The 19427-nt window shown below is 51.2% G+C and overlaps 1 protein-coding gene across 19 annotated transcripts in view; it reads left to right on the top strand.

Annotated features, from left to right (window-relative positions):
* The first annotated feature begins 9330 nt into the window (after nt 1-9330).
* The window catches only part of ERC1 (ELKS/RAB6-interacting/CAST family member 1), a 190998-nt gene continuing 180901 nt past the window's right edge, over nt 9331-19427 (top strand). For 18 of the 19 annotated variants that reach the window (XM_075602383.1, XM_075602380.1, XM_075602378.1 and 15 more), the window contains exon 1: nt 9331-9472. The gene's annotated coding sequence lies outside the window, so the exon portion shown is untranslated. Of the gene's footprint in view, nt 9473-11996; nt 12017-19427 lie in introns of those variants that run through there. The other variant, XM_075602373.1, reaches the window with a different exon arrangement.

The following is a 19427-nucleotide window of genomic DNA, read 5'->3' as shown; positions in this document are numbered from 1 at the left end:
GGAGACAGGAACAGACCTCTGCGTGAACTAGGAAATAGAACTAGAGAGATTAGAACACAACAGAGCCAAGCTTTAGGGCTTGTGGCAGAACACTTGTGACAACCAGGAAGGGTTATGCTCGGCAGGGAAGCATTGTGGGGAAATGTGTCTTTAAAGGTCAGTGAACCAATAGCAGAAGGGGCGTGTGACAGACTGCTTCAATGAGTGAACCCAGGGTGGAGCTGCAGCAAACATCAGGAGCAGTGTTCCAGGGCTGCACAGGTCGGTAAGGTAAGGCAAACAGAAAACTAAGGTGCGGATCCGTTACATGCACACAGCACACACTCACTGCACACTCGCAGCCCCCTACCTCCGGTGTCAGCTGCTGGGGGGATCGGTGTGGGGCTGCTGGCTGGGGGGGATCGGTGCCGGGCTGCTGGCGGGGGGTGGGGGTGATCAGTCCTGGGCTGGGGTTCGGGGGGGGAAATCGGCGCTTGTAGAAGTGAGGCTGCTGGGTGAAGTGCAAGGGGAATGCTGGGGGAAGTACGGTGGCTGCCGGCGCCTCACTCCACCTCTTCCCCCCTCCTCCCAATTGGGCGCGCGGTGGCCATTTTTTTCAAAATTAGCGCGACCCCGGTTATAGCGCGGTCGGATCGGGTTGCCCCCGAGGACCACGCTATAACGGGGCTGAGCTGTATTTGTATTTACATTGTATACCGTTTAATAAAGGTTTTTTTTTCCCATTAATTACATCAGGCAGGGGGGGCCCGAGAAATTTCATGGATGAAAAGGGGGGCTCCGCATAAAAAGTTTGCTCACCCCTGTATTACAAATGCGCAGTGCCCCCTTAAAGTTTATTTGCCAAAGATGTATTCCTTATAATGTACTGTTTATTATTATTTATTTGTAAAGTGCCACCTGTTAACTGTCAAGTGTGAAGCTTGTCCTTGTATGTGGAGCCGTATAATAAAAATCGCAGGCCAGATTTGGTATTTCAATCAATCTGGTACTTCAAGGGTTAACGTTGATTACAAATTGCCTTCAATTTTGTTTTTGTAAGAAATACTTTTATGGCCTGTTAAACCCTTGACCAGCTCTAGTTTATAGGAGTGATAGAATCTAGAGATAAGAACATCTGTTTTGCCAGAGATGAGATTGACATATGTCCTTCTTGACAATAAAATAAACAAACCCTTTTAAATACCCCTTGAAAAGCATTCCTGGAAGGGTTCTACGGAGCAGAATGAGATGTTTGGCTGCGACCAAAATGCCGCCGGGACACCTCGCTGCGGGACACTTTGCCGCAGGGCAGCTCGCCACGGGACACTTTGGCGCGATGTCCGGTCCGCAGCGCACCAGACCCAACAAGCCAAGCCAGGTCTGCCGTTCCGACAAGTGCATGTTTAAATGTCCTGTGCGGGGCCTCCACACTGTCTAGACAGGCCGCTCCGACGCGCTATCTTTAAATGTCCTGCGGCAAAATGTACCTATGGTGCAATGCCAACGTCGTTTTGGCCGTGGCAAAACATCCTAAACTGCTACAGAGTGCCATTGGCGTGTCTAACCGTACCGTTCAAAAGATATGAAAAATGGAATCCTGGACCTCACACCTATTCTGAAGTATAACAAATAGATAGTCGTAACATTTGCAAAAAGACGGATGCAATAAGGCCTAACACTTCATGTTTGGGAGCTGGTAAAGCTCAAATTTAGGAGCAATAACTATTGTTACATTCAACAAACTCGCCTGAACCTATTGATATGACACGTGTGTCTAGGTATTATGGCAACACAGTTATGAGGCCCTTTATATATTTAAACCACAAGACAGTGTTTTTTTCATTGAAGTAATAAAATGTCAACCAGGTAGCTGACTTCTCAGAGAAGCTGCTTGCCCGGTGAAACGCGTAGGGCGTTCGTTTTGCGCTGCTGAGCCTGAGAGGATCCTGTCCAACCTGCATCCCGAGGACTTCTCCAGTGCCTGCCAGTTTGATTCTACACTGGAGGCTGCTGAGTGGGGAGTCTGTTTGTACTTTTGCTGCTGGTGGAGCCAGTGAGCTCAGCGCTCTTTTTCAATGTACAGTTTGGCAACATGGCTATTGTATGCTGGGTTGCTATGGGGATTCAGACATCACTTGGGATATTTAAGGGGGAGGTACTAGTCTAGAAAGTTAAGTTCCAGGAGGACATGAGGAGAGGAGCCTTGGGGAGAGTAGATCAGTAATGTTTCTAAAGTAATAGTACAGACCAGGCCCCCCTGATTATGTTGTAGATAGGGATTGTACACGTTAAATTAGGATCCCTGAAAGAAGGAATGGAATCCAGAATAAGTAATAAAAAGATATAAGGCACGCCATATAGAAGGCCTCAGGAAAGAGGGCTCCTGGGTGCTGGCAGATCAGCTCTAACCGCGGATCGGCACTAATATTCCTCATCCATCTGTGTGGAAGAGGCAGAGCCCAAGCAGGCAAAGAGAATTGGGTCAAGTAAGAAGAAACAGTCAGGATTCCCGAAGGGGCCACAAGTAATAGGATCCATACCGTTGATGCAACAGGGGGGACCGGGACCACATTTACTCAGAGCAACTACATCAAAGCACCTTCATTGAAGTGTTAAGAGTGGGCACTGAAGGAAGAACTGTATTCATGTGTGTCTGATATAACATACAGTACAGTGTTATTAATAATGTGTATGAGCGGCCCCTGTCCATGTGTAACAGCCTGGGAGTCACGCCGCCCTCGGCGTGCTCCCTACTCACCCGCAGCTCCGCCGGGTCCTCCCGCGCCACGCAAGCAGCCTCCCTCCAGGATGCCGCTTCCTGCTCTATGTGGGCGCGCGCGCGCGCACGCCGGTGTCCCTCTTCAAGGGCCGATCCTGGGGGCATGCCCGGTCATGCACCCGCAAGCGCAGCACACGGAGGCACGGCCACACGGAGGCGCACCAGCCTCTTAAAGGCACAGTATCCCAAACCATTGCTGCAATCAAATGCAGCCTTACTACTGGGCTTTATTGCTCCTCCCCTGAGAGCCCTTCTGGACCTATCCCTGCTGCAGCCTGGCCCTTCCACACCCCCCCACCTTGCTACCCTGCCATTGGATCCTCTCTCCTACATATACCCTGCGGTTTCACTAACTCGTCGGCTGAGCATAGAACCAGTTGTTCTCATTACTCTCTGCCTCCCTAGTCCTGTCTTGTCTTGTTTTGCAGTCTTCCTTGTTTACCGAACCGGCTTCCTCTTCGACTCTCCGTACCTCTGGCATCCCGAACTTGGCATACGGCAATACGACTATCCGCACCTCTGGCACCCCGAACTTGGCATACGGCAATACGACTCTCCGCACCTCTGGCACCCCGAACCCGGCAAACGGTAAAACGATTACGTCTCTCTCTCTAACCCCGGACTTGGCTAACAGCACCCACTACCATCCGTACCTCTCCTGCCCCGACTCGGACACCCAAACCATTCTACTCTCAAGACGTGCCCTCGTGGCTGTGGGTGGCGTTATATCCTTTCCCACCTCAGCACCGCGGTCCCGCCTCGTTTGTGGTGAGCTCGACCTGACACCCTGGGGGCACGAATAAATTACTGTTGTACTACAAAAGTTCGTGGCGCCTATTATTATACGACTTTGCTACCTCATCGCCCAGCCGCCTGAATCCAGCCCAAATCAATATAACCCATGCGGCGTAGCCATACAATACACCCCAATGTAATCTCCATAGAAGCCGGGCAGGGAGGGTTACATTTAAAAACAAAAAGTGTATTACAGGTTTGAAGCAGGGGGGTCTCTGGAGCTGAACTGTGTTCATTTCAGTTCCCGGGGACCTCCTGCTTCCAGAGATACTTACCTCGGAAGGGGGTGCCGTTATCCCTGCAAGTAGAGAAACTGTGTGCCTAACATAATGGTGGTTTAAATGTTCTACGGGCCAATAGGAAGCCATGATGTCATCCGGTGTGGCTTCCTATTTTCCCCGCGTGACCTGGATATTTAAACTCGGCAGAGAAATCGGCCAACATAGGTAAATATCTCTGAAAGCAGGTGGTCCCCGGAGCGCAAATTAACACAGTCCAGCTCCGGAGACCCCCTGCTTCAAACCTGTAATAAAAAAAATATATATTTTTTTTTAATTTACCAGTATTTCTGCTTTATCCCTCGTCACATATTCACAGTTGTGCTGCTCATGTCACCCCTTAAAAAAAAAAAAAGCTAATTTTTAACATCCATGATTCGGGGGAACGGCATTTAAAAAAAGATTTCATAGAATGCAATAGATGTATCTTCTAAGCTCCCCGTGGATAAGGCAGAACGGGAGTCTCACCCAGATGTGAGAAATATTTGTCCTAACGGCTCACAGCATGTCTCTGTTAGGATACAATATACCTACTATCCCTTACTGAATTTGCTGAGAGCCAAGTGTGCGAGTATTCACATGATCCAGCATTACAGTCATGCGCTGCTATTTGACATTTACATTTCTTGCTGTTAATTGCCAATACGGCATTCAATGAAGAGAAGCACTTTACTACCAGCACACAGCAATACAACGCTCTGCTGGTTATTAGAGGACCCAGAGGTGTGTGTACATATATGTAGCAGGGTTCCCTCTGGCACCCCTTACCTCCGCTCAGTAGCGGGGAGCCCTGCGGCATGTTGGGGAGCTGCGGGGGCGAGCGCGTCGCCGGGGGCTCCCAGCTGCATCTGCTACAGGGCGTTGCCATGGTTGTTGGGCTCGCACATGCGCGGAGGCTCGCGCATGCGTAGGTGTTTGGCGGTCATGTTAGGGTTGGCGAGCGAGATCGCGCATGTACAAGGCGTCGCGCAAGCGCAGACACATCAGCGGCGGCCACAACATGTAGAGCCTGAGCAGTTGAGGGCCAGGAGTGCAGCGACGGCCATTACAAGGTTGCGCATGCGCCGTGCAGATAGCGCACGCGGCCCCAATAGGAAAGCGCTCCACAAGGGACTACAATACCCAGCAGCCACTGGGGCTGCTAACCACGTGACGCTAGGAAGCCAATCGCGCGGCCAGATCTCCTGCAAGGAGAGAGATACATTTGGCGCGCTCAGGCCAGGAAGTCAGTCGGACACAGAGATGGTAAGGTGTGCATGTGCAGGGAGGCAAGTAGCCCCTGCACTAGGCCAGAGATCCCCCTTAGACCCCGACTCCCCTCAGCTTGCGGCTGCTGCAGGGTCTTGTAGAGCCAGCATAAGTGAGGGTTATAGCCAGGAAGAGTTATATCTTGGCCCTTGGTAATAAGACTGGATCACACTATGCAGCTAGCAGAGATAAGAGACATTTCAAAGGTGGATCACTCCATGCGGGAGCCATCCACCATAGAAGCGGATCACGATGTGGGATCATCATTCTGGAGCAAGGGATCTCAAGTCCAGCTCATCTGTGCGTCCGGGTGTGGACACACCCGGCAGGTATTATACACCAAGTGCACCAACCCTCATCTCAAACTAGTGGGCAGCACTGTCTCACAATTGGGTGGGAGGGAGACTTTTGGGTATAGGGTGTGGGGTTATGGCCCTGTGAGGCCTAGTGTTACAGGGTGACACTATTGTTATTATTATATTGTGTTCTTATCTGCATGTAGTAAACTGTTTAACCATACCCGGGTGTACAGGCATACCCCGCTTTAAGTACACTCACTTTAAGTACACTCACGAGTAAGTACATGTCGCCCAATAGGCAAAAGGCAGTTCACGCATGCACCTGTCATCACGTCCTGAACAGCAACACCGGCTCCCTACCTGTACCGAAGCTGTGCGCAAGCGGTGAGACTATAGAGCATGTTACAAATGTGTTATTTACATCAGTTATGCACGTATATGACGATTGCAGTACAGTACATGCATCGATAAGTGGGGAAAAGGTAGTGCTTCACTTTAAGTACATTTTCGCTTTACATACATGCTCCGGTCCCATTGCGTATGTTAATGCGGGGTATGCCTGTATGTGGTTACTGTATGTGGGTCCTGTGTCAGGGGTTATTGTACACTCTAGAATCCTGCACAGGTGGAGGCGCTGTAAGTATCATTCCAGGATACACCCCAGGTTCCCATCAGCGGAGGCTCTGGCCTCCTGTGAGACTAACAGGTATTGCACCACATCTGGTAATACATGTAGATTCCCCACACATGGTCCCTATCTGCGATTGGGGGGGGGGAGGGGGGGCAACTGTGTTACATATATATGAATACGATACATACGTACAGTGACCAGCCAGGCTCACTACTATAATCACAGGTACAAAATAATGGTAAATCAATATATGAAATATGCATCATTTTGATACATTATCATTTCTGTCCTCTCCTGAGTATTCGCAAGGACTGAAACTTGTATGTATCCCAAACCTCCTGAAAATGAACACATTGCATGTTTTATTAACCCTTTGGCTTCAAGAGGGACTTGCGACACATTCCTTTGCAGGCTCCTTTGGCAGGAAAGGGGTTAACTGGCTAACTTTCTGTACTTCTGCTGAAAACACAGACACACAAAAAAAACATTATTGGAGGTCTCCAGAGATTATAACGGGACTGGTCTCCCAAAATGGCATTTTCCATTCACAATTAAGATGCAGACCAAGCAATATCCTACATGTTTATTTATTTATTTATTTTTTAATAAACCAGTTCTGTCCTAGGAGAAAATACTTGTACCATAAAAAATAAATAAAAAAATTCTAAATTATATTTTTAATATATTATAATGTAACAGGCCATTTTTGTTTCTATAGCAACCATTTACAAAGTCACGCCCCTTCCTCTTCTGAACACCCCTTTTTGAGCCCTGCCCTCTCTCTAGCAGTGCACCAATTGTATCTAGTGACTGCCTGGTCACATGATCTTCCCCACACAACGTTGCATCTTTGGTCCTCTTCTGCTGCAATTAAAGTCATGTAGTGAGCCCCCGAGCCGAATCTTTGCCGATCTATCACAGGAGAATAGATTGATCGGCAACTTAGCTAATTAGCTAATTACTTATCATTGCGTGGATTGTATTGATGCACACATTCAAGGGAAACATAAATATAAAAAAAACGGCAGCTTGGACTGCAGCTTTAAAAATCCCGTGTTGTGCAAGACCCCGTTATTTGTGCGAGTTACAGAACCAGGGTTCGCGAAGCCCAGAATCATCACTTTAGGCGTCGTCATTGTCACCCTGCGGCATGTGGCTTTCCTTTTCATTAGGATGGAGGGGCTGTATATTTATACAGGAGTAATCGTCATTGTACATTGGCAGGGGAGGTGGTTTTACATTTTTATTTTCCCAAAACACATTTTTTGTTCTGTAAGGGCTTCTCCCAGAATCAATTAGGTGAATCACAATGGGGGAGAAAAAAAAACACAATTGAAAATTCGGTGAGCAGATAGCGAATTGTACAGCATGGGGAAGGAATCTTTAACAAACTCTATGGGGCCTATGCAGAGAGGAACGTAAAGTTAAATTTCGCCAGGTTAGAGGCAAAAATTTCCTCATGTAGGCAGTTACTGGCGAGAACTTGGCGAGCCAATTCAAATTCGCCAGACGTGTGGCGAGAAGCGTGATTTCGCCAATGCGGAAACACGCACGATTCCAGTAGCTCCGATGCGCATGAACGCGCCAATCGGAGCTACTAAATGGCGCGTTCAGGGGAAATTTTGCCCGCCAACAAAAGTTGGCTGTATTGTGGCCAGATACCGCGCGCCTCAGAATGGCGAGTTTCACGCCAAGTGAAACTCGCCTAATTAGTAATTTCCTGCACACCGCGCTACCGGAGTACCCTGCATAGGACACAATTAAATGCCAAACCTGCGGCGAATTTAAGCCTTTCTGCTCCGTACCTCTCTGCATAAGCCCCTCTATGTTTGTAATGTTCAAATATATCAATACTGCTGCAAATAAAGTACAAACCTGCGTCTTCTGCTCCACTGGTCTATACGTCTTAAAAGTGTCCACCATTTCTGACTCATTTACTATACACTCACTTTGGTCCCAAAGTCAAGTGGAACTCAATTGTTGTCTTATACTTGAAAGACTAGCGATTGTGCTACAAGGTGAGTTCTGTATAGCTGCTTTCATTCGGATTTTCTACTTTACCTGGAGTGTTGACAATTTTAAATTAAAACAAACATTTACATTCATGTGCTTTAGATTTCCAGGATTTTTTTTTTTTATAGAAAAGAATCCAAGGCTTTAATCAGAGCGTTAGAAAGATATTTAAGATGCATGAACACAATGTGATAATTGTGACGTCATGATGAGGGTGGAAGGTCACCTTGTTCTCTTCTATATGAAATATCTAACTCCTTTCTATCTCGGCTCTTTCCTGCTCAATCTCACATCCCGCCTTTCATGTTTGGAAGAGGCTCTGTAGCCGGCTGGTTACGGTAAGGTTTAACAACTCTTGTATTTATTTGCTGGCAGTTAAATAATGTTGAACATGTTCCTTATATATCTGGCTCATCGGGTAAATAGCCTCTACCATCCTGTTTTGGCAGATGGCACCCAACCCCTCCTTCCTATACGTCTGCTCGAATTCGCACTCATCATACCCACCCTGTTTGCTGCAACCTGCAGGAGAGAGGTTGATAGAGCGATGCTCAAATACTGTGTGTGTACACAAACATCTTTGTATTTAAGAACATAAGTCCAGAAAAGGAACACTGTATATAGTCCTTAGGCTCATATATAAAGCTTCATCCTCTGCGGGGAGGCAAAAATAAAGACCTAGCGGTCAGTCTGCATGACTACCGCATATATGGTCAATATTGCACATCCCACCAAATTAGTATAAGCACACCATGCAATGTGTCTACACTGCTGATCCAAACATGAGGGGGCACAGATTAATCCAGATCCTAAACCAAAGGGCCACAGATAATTCCAGGGCCTAACCTGAGGTGCCACAGATTAATTCAGGTTTAACCCTGGAGGCACAGACACTAATGATGGGTAAAGGGAGCACATGTATTGTATATCTCCTTCTCATCATCCTGCTAAATACTGTGCTTTATCACCATCATTTCAATGGATCCCCACTGAACACAACTAAATATCCTGTAATTATAAAACAAATGAACCCATCCCTCTTCTCCCAACCCGGTGAGGCCAGTGCTGGGGGCGGGGGGGGGAGGGGGAGTGTCAGGATAAACTGCGTTAAATAGAAAGAATCTGGAATAAATTCTCCCAGTCTGATTCACATCCCATACACACCCAGCTGCATTTTGACCTTCTCATCATGGCCGCCCTGAGGTGACAAAGAAGGGAGGAGCTTCCTGCCGGAATGTCTGCCAACCTCTGAGTGACGTAACCCGAGCGGTCTTGGGGGCCGAGGTGCACGTGACGGCTGGGGTGTGGGCAGGGGCCTGTGGAGGAGGGCGGGTTACGGCGGCCCCGCGGAGACATTCCGCTTCGCTGGTGAGCGCGCACGTCCCCAGCCCGAGCCGCCGTCAGTCAGTCAGGAGCCGCTATTCGCCCAGCACCGGACAGTGGGGGGCAGGTGAGACATCCCGGAGGAGGAGGATGGAGAGGGTTTTGACACGAGATGAGAGGTTATGGGTGAGGGGAGGGCATATGGACCGGTTCTGATCCAGGATGGAGAGGGTCCGGTTCCGACCCATTTGATGAGGGTTTTCCTTTGGTTGTTATGGGGTGGGTTTTGGTTCAGTTCTGATTCAAGAGGGTTGGTTATTTGGGGAGAGGTTGGCTCGGTTGGCTCGGTTCTGACCCGGGAGATATTCTGTGAGGGAAGGTATCTGGACCGGTTTTGACTTGGTTGGAGGAGAATGTGTGAGGGTTCGGTTCTCACCGCGGGAGGGTTGATTCTATATTTAGGGTGGGTTTGGTTCTGACCCAGTTATTGGTTGGGGGGTGTAGATTTGGGGTGGTGATGGGGTTTGATTCTGAGCCAGTCATGATTAATACTGGGGTGTGGAGGTAGGTTTGATTGACCTAGTATGGGTTGGTTCTGGATCTGGTTCGGTTCTGACCTACAGGGTGCATGGGATCTGATCTGCAGTTTGGGGAAGGTTGTGGTTCCTGATCCGGTGCAGCCTGGTCTGTTTCTGATCCTGTAGAGATTTTTATTCGGGCATCAAAATGTCAGTTTGCACCGAAATCCCCAATTCTCCATCACTGGATATTTAGCAAATGGATCCCATTCTCGCGTCACTCTCACAGCCGGTCCTGTAGTGTCATTTATCCCTTCCTCTGACCTTTACTAAATGTCATCTTATTGTGTGCTCCGTTCAATGATAAGGAGGCTAAATTACATTTAACCCCTTTCATGCTGCAGAGCATTGCAGCGATATATCCTTACCATGCAGGAGTGTCCAGCACTGAGGGGGCCACGGGGTATGTGTGGTTGTGGGGTCCCTGTACTGTATATGAACATGTCCCGCAGTTTGCCAGTAACGTCTCTTTGGACCCCTGTATTAGATCTGAGTGGCATGTGGCACCGTTCTTTGGTTTCTCTCTAATGCGCTACATGGTGATACATATAAGAATAAGGTTGTCACTGGCTGCGATTCCTTTTACTGGGCCGTGAGGAGAGGTCTTCGTAGATATAATGTAGATATAATGGAGCGTACAGAGCTCTTCAAACCGCCCAGGTCTCCTCCTGACAGGTACAGGTACTGACTGTGTGTAACACATTGAATACCTGGCAGGTTTGGGGACCTCTGTAAATGTAGTACAGCCTGTTGATCCATTAAATGGTATCACAACCATCAACCAATGTGCTCTTCTCCAGGACTACCACAGGAGCCAGAAGTTTGCACTCTGTATACCAGAACATGGGTTTTATTTTTGCAGTAAATTGACCGCTAAACTGAGGGTTGGGCAATGACAAAAACTTACCATGAAAATGATATTAAGACATTTACTGTGATCAATATCTGTTAAATAGAACATTATCCATCATCAATAAATAAGGCCCCCTTTATTTCCTTCTGTGCCTGAGCATCAGAGATCAGGGTAGGGGGTTACGATGACCAGGAAGTGATCCTCCAGGGTTAAGGGAGTGCTGCTGTCCTTGAGGGCTGGGAGCGTGCAGAGCGGGTACCACATTGCTATCTACATTAATAGCCCTGCCTTCTTTGTGACTGCTGTGTGTTATGTTGTATCTACAGCTGCACTGGGCTATGCACTCTTTCTGAGTGGAAATTGTAATGAGAAAATAAATATTGCACCATGGTGTGTTTTTGTTTTGCATTCTCAATGATGTCGATAGCTGACTTATGGTAATTTTCCGATTTATAGAAAAAAGAGGATAAGATCCGTTTATCACACATTCGTCATCAGTATATTGCCCAACTCTAGTTACACTGGTAAGATTGTTACTCCCCCTACTATCTTCTTCATCTTTAGTTATGTGGGTTTTCTCTCCCAATCTTATTGTGCAATAGTGCACCCCATGTCCTCTCTTCGCTCCCTGCTTGGTTTCTCCAGGGGTAATGGTCTAGTGGTAACCCAACCCATGCTGTGTCTTCTTTGTAAGTCCATAACATGTATGTAGTTAATGTTTTGGTGACCCTGCTTCCCGAGGGCCTTATTGCAGGTACTTGTGGAATGTCTTGATTCTTGTTAATGCTATTTTGGAAATGTAATGCAAAGATTACATGTCCAATGCATCTTTTATCACCACAGCCCTGCATCGGCCGTAATAGTCTGACCTGCTCGTATAGATCTCATTTAATGTAATTGTAAGGCATAGAAACTGGATTAGTCCTGGAGAAATGAGTACTGCAGAGACCTGCGAGGTTTGGAAACTTCTGTAGATCTTGCTTTATTAAAAGGCGTCACAACCTGTAACAAATGAGGTATAATTTCCAAGTGTTCTCATTGCAGCACTAGGGGTAAATCCTCATTCTCACTGGGCGTCTGTTGTCCAGAAGCTCATTGTAAGGATGTGAAGGCGGTGGATGGCTCGTGAGCGAGTGCCCTTTCCTCTGTCACATCTGTTCTTTCACCTCTGGTTAGCAGATTTTCACAAGTACTCCCGATTCCTAGATCTTGGCAGCCTTGTGTGTAATGAGCTTTGCAGGTGAGTGCAGGAGTCGAGGTGACGCGTGCGTCTCGTGCTGTGCACGGAGGAATGAAATATTATACTTCCTGTTCGATCTTGTCATACTCCCCGTGTAATGAAAAGCGAAGCGCTGAAACCGTGTTGTTTTGATAACGCTGTCCTGTAGGGAAGGAATGTAACGGTCGATGTGTGTTGGAGACTTTGATAGCTCAGGCGGAGTGTATTAAACAGTCATGTTGTTACCTTTAAATCGGTGTTTCTCAACCAGCGTGCCATGGTAAACCTGGGGTATCTCGACCCTCCATGTTCCACCTTTTACTCGCTTGCCTCTCAGCCTGGCACAGAGAGGCAGAGTGCAGCTTCCCTGCTGTGAATGGGGAGTTTGATGGAGAAAGGTGATGGTGCTATGTGAGAAGGGGAGGGGGGGCGGTTTGAGCGGGGAAAAGGGTGTGTGCGCTCTGTGATGTGGGGGGAGAAGGGGTGAATGTGGAGTGTTGAGTAGTGAATATGAAGTATGAGAGTGGTGGGTGTATGAGGCGTATGGGTGAGTGTGCTATGTGTGCCAGTCTAGTGTGATGAGCAGGCGTGCCTTGAGATTAAAAAAATTCTTCAGGGTTACCTGTGCTCAAAAAAGGTTGAGATACACCGTAAATATATCACGAACTGCAAAGCCACATGATGTATCATCATATGTGAATGTGGTTTTATATAAATATGTAGTGAGGTTCAGGGCATGTGGTGTGAGAGTGGCGGCATGGTCTTTGCGGGGATTCGAACCTGTGACTCTCCATATCACTCTGAGGTGTCCGGGCGCAGGTACAGCAGAGAGCAGCAGTCCCCCCCCTGCCCAATCTTACAACACACGCTATTTCCCAGCCTATTTGGGCAGCTTTTTTTGCCAGAATTAAAATGCCTGCTTCCTCTCTCAATTCTGAGAGTGATTATAATCTGATTTACCGGGATAATTGAAAGCCCCGTTTAGTCTGTTAACAATTGTTTGCTTCAAATGCTATTCTTCTCATACTCTGGATTAAAGAATAGTAATCTACAGAAATATAATTATATATATATATATATATATATATATATAGATATAGATATAGATATAGATATATATATATATATATATATATATATATATATATATATATATATAATTATATTTCTGTAGATTACTATTCTTTAATCCAGAGTATGAGAAGAATAGCATTTGAAGCAAACAATTGTTAACAGACTAAACGGGGCTTTCAATTATCTATTATATCTTATACTATATTAGTGAAAGCACTGTATGTTTGCCTGCCTGCATGCATGCATGCCTGCTGGATGTCCGGTGTCCCTAGGGGAAATCTGATTGGTCCCTTGGCCCGCCCCCGCACACCTCTCATTGGCCTGAGGCGGAGTGACGGGCCAAAGGACACACAGGGACACACACACACACACAGGGACACACACACACAGGGACACACACACACAGGGACACACACACACAGGGACACACACACACAATGACAGACACACACACACACACACTGTTACCTACATTAGCGGGGCTCACAGTTAGCAGCACCCGCGCGCACCTCCTCCTCTCCCCGTGTCTCCCGCGTTTTCACCCCGACCCCCCCTCCCCCGGCGCAGCTACATTCAGCGGGGGACACACACACTATTATTACCCCTTCAGCGCCCCCCCCCCCCCTCCCCCGGCGCTGCTACAGTCAGCGGGACACACACACTATTATTACCCCTTCAGCGCCCCCCCCCCCCCCCACCCAGTGTCAGCGGCCGTGCGAGACCCCCCCTCTATATCTCCCACCTCTCCCCCCCCACACATATACATGCCCCCCCCTCACCGGCGCTACAACTCACCCCCTCCCCGGCGGGGGAACAGCCAGTGGCCAGGCAGCCTGCCTCGCGGCGCCGAGTGCCCAAGATGGCGGCGCCCGGGACACAGCGGGGGAGCGGCCACAACACGCTGCCTCCCGCCTCAGATCCACGTGGGACCTGCCGGATGGGTGAGTGAGCGGCCTTCACCTCCCCTCCACCCCCCCTTCACCTCCCCTCCACCCCCCCTCCCCTCCAGTGTCAGTGTCTCCCCGATACCCCCCCCCCCCCCGGCGCCGCTACAGTCAGCGGGGGAGCGAGCGAGCGCCCGGGACACAGCGGGAGAGCGGCCACAACACGCTGCCTCCCGCCTCAGATCCACGTGGGACCTGCCGGACGGGTGAGTGAGCGGCCTTCACCACCCCTCACCCCCCCATCACCTCCCCTCACCCCCCATCACCTCCCCTCACCCCCTTTCACCTCCCCTCACTCCACTTCTCCCTTCCACCCCCCTTCACCTCCCCATTTACCTCCCCCCCCCTCCACCCCCCCTTCACCTCCCCTCCACCCCCCCCCTTCACCTCCCCTCCACCCCCCCTCCCTTCCACCCCCCCCTCCCTATCCACCCCCCCCTTCACCTCCCTTCCACTCCCCCCCCTTCACCTCCCCTCCACCCCCCCTCCACCTCCCCTCCACCCCCCCCTCCCCTCCAGTGTCAGTGTCTCCCCGATACCCCCCCCCCCCCCGGCGCCGCTACAGTCAGCGGGGGAGCGAGCGAGCGCCCGGGACACAGCGGGAGAGCGGCCACAACACGCTGCCTCCCGCCTCAGATCCACGTGGGACCTGCCGGACGGGTGAGTGAGCGGCCTTCACCACCCCTCACCCCCCATCACCTCCCCTCACCCCCCATCACCTCCCCTCACCCCCCATCACCTCCCCTCACCCCCTTTCACCTCCCCTCACTCCACTTCTCCCTTCCACCCCCCTTCACCTCCCCATTTACCTCCCCCCCCTCCACCCCCCCTTCACCTCCCCTCCACCCCCCCCTTCACCTCCCCTCCACCTCCCCTCCACCCCCCCTCCCTTCCACCCCCCCTCCCTTCCACCCCCCCCTTCACCTCCCCTCCACCCCCCCCCCTTCACCCCTTCACCTCCCCTCCACCCCCCCTTCCCACCGCCCCCCCCCCTTCCCACCGCCTCCCCCCCTTCCCACCGCCTCCCCCCCCCTTCCCACCGCCTCCCCTCCCCCTTCCCCCCCCTTCCCACCGCCTCCCCTCCCCCTTCCCCACCGCCTCCCCCCCCCTTCCCACCGCCTCCCCCCCCTTCCCACCGCCTCCCCCCCCTTCCCACCGCCTCCCCCCCCTTCCCACCGCCTCCCCCCCCTTCCCACCCCCTCCCCCCCTTCCCACCGCCTCCCCCCCCTTCCCACCGCCTCCCCCCCTTCACACCGCCTCCCCCCCTTCACACCGCCTCCCACCGCCTCCCACCCCCCCTTCCCACCGCCTCCCACCCCCCCTTCCCACCGCCTCCCCCCCCCCCTTCCCACCGCCTCCCCCCCCCCCCTTCCCACCGCCTCCCCCCCCCCCTTCCCACCGCCTCCCTCCCCCCCTTCCCACCGCCTCCCTCCCCCCCCTTCCCACCGCCTCCCACCCCCTCCTTCCCACCGCCTCCCACCCCCCCTTCCCACCGCCTCCCACCCCCCCTTCCCACCGCCTCCCACCCCCCCTTCCCACCGCCTCCCCACCCCCCCCTTCCCACCGCCTCCCACCCCCCCTTCCCACCGCCTCCCACCCACCGCCCCCCGCCCCACCGCCTCCCACCCACCGCCTCCCACCCCCCCGCCTTCCCTCCGCCTCCCCCTTCCCACCTCCTCCCCCTTCCCACCACCTCCCCCCCCCTTCCCACCACCTCCCCCCCTTCCCACCACCTCCCCCCCCTTCCCACCACCTCCCCCCCCTTCCCCACCACCTCCCCCCCCCTTCCCACCACCTCCCCCCCTCCTCCCCCTTCCCACCACCTTCCCCCCCTTCCCACCACCTCCCCCCTCCTCCCCCTTCCCACCACCTTCCCCCTCCTCCCCCTTCCCACCACCTTCCCCCTCCTCCCCCTTCCCACCACATCCCCCCTTCTCTCCCTTTCCACCACCTTCCCCCTCCTCCTCCTTCCCACCACCTCCCCCCTTCCCACCACCTCCCCCCTTCTCCCCCTTCCCACCACCTCCCCCCTTCTCCCCCTTTCCCCCTCCTCCCCCTTCCCACCACTTCTCCCCTCCCCCCCCCCTCCCGCTCCCCTTCCCCCCCCGCTCCCCTTCCCCCCCCCGCTCCCCTTCACCCCCCCTCCGCTCCCCTTTCCACCCCCCCCTCCACCTCTTTTTACCCTTTCCCCTCCCACACTTCAACCCCCTCCTCTAACCCTTCCCCCCCCTCCTCTAACCCTTCCCCCCCTCCTCTAACCCTTCCCCCCCTTCCCTTCCCCCCCTCCTCTAACCCTTCCCCCCCTCCTCTAACCCTTCCCCCCCTTCCCTCCCCCCCCCTCCTCTAACCCTTCCCCCCCCCCTCCTCTAACCCTTCCCCCCTCCTCCACCCCTTGCCCCCCTCCTCCACCCCCTCCTCCCCTTCCCGCCGCCCTTCGCCTTCATGCCCGCCTTACCGCCTCCCCACCCCCGCCTCTGCCTTTCACCCGCCCTTACTCCGGCCGCCTCTGCCTTTCACCCACCGCCTCACAGCCGCTGCACGCACTCAACAGACACCCGCCACACTCAACACATACCTGCCGCCACACACACCTGCTGCCTCCCGCCCCTACCCCCCGACATCACTGACCCACCGCCTCACACCCTAGCAGGACCCCCACTCACAGACAGCACTCACAACCCATGGGCCAGCCGCCGCCTCACACCCTAGCAGGACCCCCACTCACAGACAGCACTCACAACCCACGCGCCACCCGCCGCCTCACACCCTTGCAGGACCCCCACTCACAGACAGCACTCACAACCCACGCGCCACCCGCCGCCTCACACCCTAGCAGGACCCCCACTCACAGACAGCACTCACAACCCACGCGCCACCCCGCCGCCTCACACCCTAGCAGGACACACGACTCAGATTTTTACATCACTTATGGCACCAAAATATACATTGTACTGTGGTGTGGTTACAATAAACCATTTTTATACAACATCGTATTACATTTTCTTCCATCTTTCTTTTCAATATTATTATCCAACCTTTACAACAAACAGTCACCTATTGTTCCACGATTTATAAATAATACTACCTATTACGCATTTACATCCCGGGCAACGCCGGGTCTCTCAGCTAGTAATATATATATATATATATATATATATATATATATATATATATATATATATATATATATATATATATATATATATATATATATATATATATATATATATATATATATATATATATATATATATATATATATATATATATATATATATTTGACGGAGTTGTATTTTGGGGGTTTATGTGGGGGGGTACACTTGTGTCTTAGATGAATTGCGGGTGTCAGTTACACTCACATTGTATGATCCTTTCTTTGCGTTGCTGTGGATCTGCTCCAGTTTACTGCCTGAAATACATGTTTCTACTTCATTGAAGTCCCTGCCCAATTGAGCTTGCAATCTCATGCTGGTGTTCATGATGCAGCACCAGCAAATAGATACAAACATCTTAACCCTTTCACAAGCAGAGGGGCCAGTAACTCATTGCAAAGAAGTCTTGGTTTTAGCCGATCACACGTGACCATGTCTTGTCCTGTATGGGGCTGCACCTTTTTTAAGGTCTCCATACTGCGTACAGTATGAGCACGCTGAGCGAGAAGGGATAGTCTGGTGGAAACTTTGCTGCACCTTGAAGTTGGGGGACTGGGTTTGGGTCCCCCTGCCGGCATTTACATTGTAGACTGTACGGTTTGTTAAAAAAAATATTATGAGAGCCGAGAGCGCAAGGCCATGCGAAGGCCTCAATGTGGCATCTCCTACAGTTGAAGACTGGTCATTTGAAGTGGAACCTGAGCTGGTGGGATTAAGTGAAGGTCGTGCTTGTTTGCGTATCCAGAGCTGCAGAGGAAAGGTCAGCCGGATGCACTGTTTACCTTTTGGATGAGCAGAACATAAACACAATCGCTGCTGGCTGCCTGGGGTTTATCAAGTGCAGCTGATGCACATTGGGGGTTATTCTGATAAGTGTGATCGCACCGAGCCACACGCACAATCCCACTGACTTCAGCACTCACATCTGGGATCTGCGCGGTGTGCAAGAAGCCGGCATGCAACAGGAGAGATTCTGAAACACAACCAGAACCAATTTAATTATTCCTTCCAATGCATGGCAATCCCCGCTGGCAGTGAAGGGGTTAAACTGGAAAGCAATGGGGCAAGACCCCGGCTGCTTATATAATGACGCTGAAATGTCACCCTCCTCCCCTTTTGGTAAGCGCAGCTTTTCTTTGAAGGCTTGATTCATAGTCTTTTGGCAACCAGGCCTCTGAATGGAAAGAACATTTGCTTCGCATTGGTAATCATGTTATTGGCTTTGTTTCAGGGCTATCTGCGCCGCTCCAGCGCGGGAAGCAGTTCGCCGACAGCGCATGAAAGGTCGCGGCTGCTGCAACACGTCTTGGGAAGGGGAGCGCTCAACCGCCGCGCTGCTTTCCAAAGTTGCGCCCCACAATGCCTTGCATACCGCGAAACAAAGCATTACGGGGGGCACAGGTGTGGGGAGCAGAGGGGTGATTGACAGCTCTTTTTCTGAAGTTGTTCTTCAAAAGCTGTGGTCCATCACCTCCACATATGTTTCCCTGCCCACCAACTTTCCAGTCCTCCTATACAAGAGGTCGAAATGCATATTTCCCTCCTGGCTTTTTTATGCCTCTAACCTGCAAATGTACAGTACCTGCTATGTAAGTAAGAACATAGGATAAGTAAGAGATGAGGCTTCGATAAGTGTGTTTTAAAGCCCATTCTAACCTTGAGTTTGCAGCCCTTTTCAGAATAAGCCTGCAGTGTAGTTTGGCCCTGCGCTTTACAGATGGGTTGAATGAAAGCTGTAAATGAATGTGCCTCCGGGTCATTACTCCTGGGTCTGGGATTGAGCAGCGCAGGCGTTCAGATCTCGGGTGCCATTACACAGCACGTTTTTGGCACCGTCTTCGTTCCTGCTCCTGAGGAGTGATGCAGAACACGTGACCTGAAAGTGCTATTGCAAAACAGCCTGAAATTTCTGCCTCGCAGGCACTGTTCTGATTGTAATAGTGCAATTTCCAGTACTTTATTATTGTTCAACTATTTTGCAGTTTGTGTGTGTGTGTGTATCTAATCTATATCGTCTTCTTCGGCTCTTATTGTCCCACTGCTGGATGAAGGCCTCCCCAATGATCTCCCAGGTTCTGCAGTTGCAGCCTTTCCACGTTGCTCCAACACCTTTTCTGATTTCATCCACCCTCCCTGAAATCCAGTCAAATTCCATCTTTGTCCAACGATGATAATTTTTTTTCTTGCGATATGACCGGCTTCCTTATTTTAATTCCTTCACCCTTGTGATGTCACAGTTGGATATTTTCTTAGGGCTAATCA

The sequence above is a fragment of the Ascaphus truei genome, chromosome 5 (genome assembly GCF_040206685.1).
Source record: "Ascaphus truei isolate aAscTru1 chromosome 5, aAscTru1.hap1, whole genome shotgun sequence".
Taxonomy (NCBI): domain Eukaryota; kingdom Metazoa; phylum Chordata; class Amphibia; order Anura; family Ascaphidae; genus Ascaphus; species Ascaphus truei.
The sequence above is the reverse complement of the archived record's forward strand: the minus strand, read 5'-3'. Positions and strand labels throughout refer to the sequence as shown.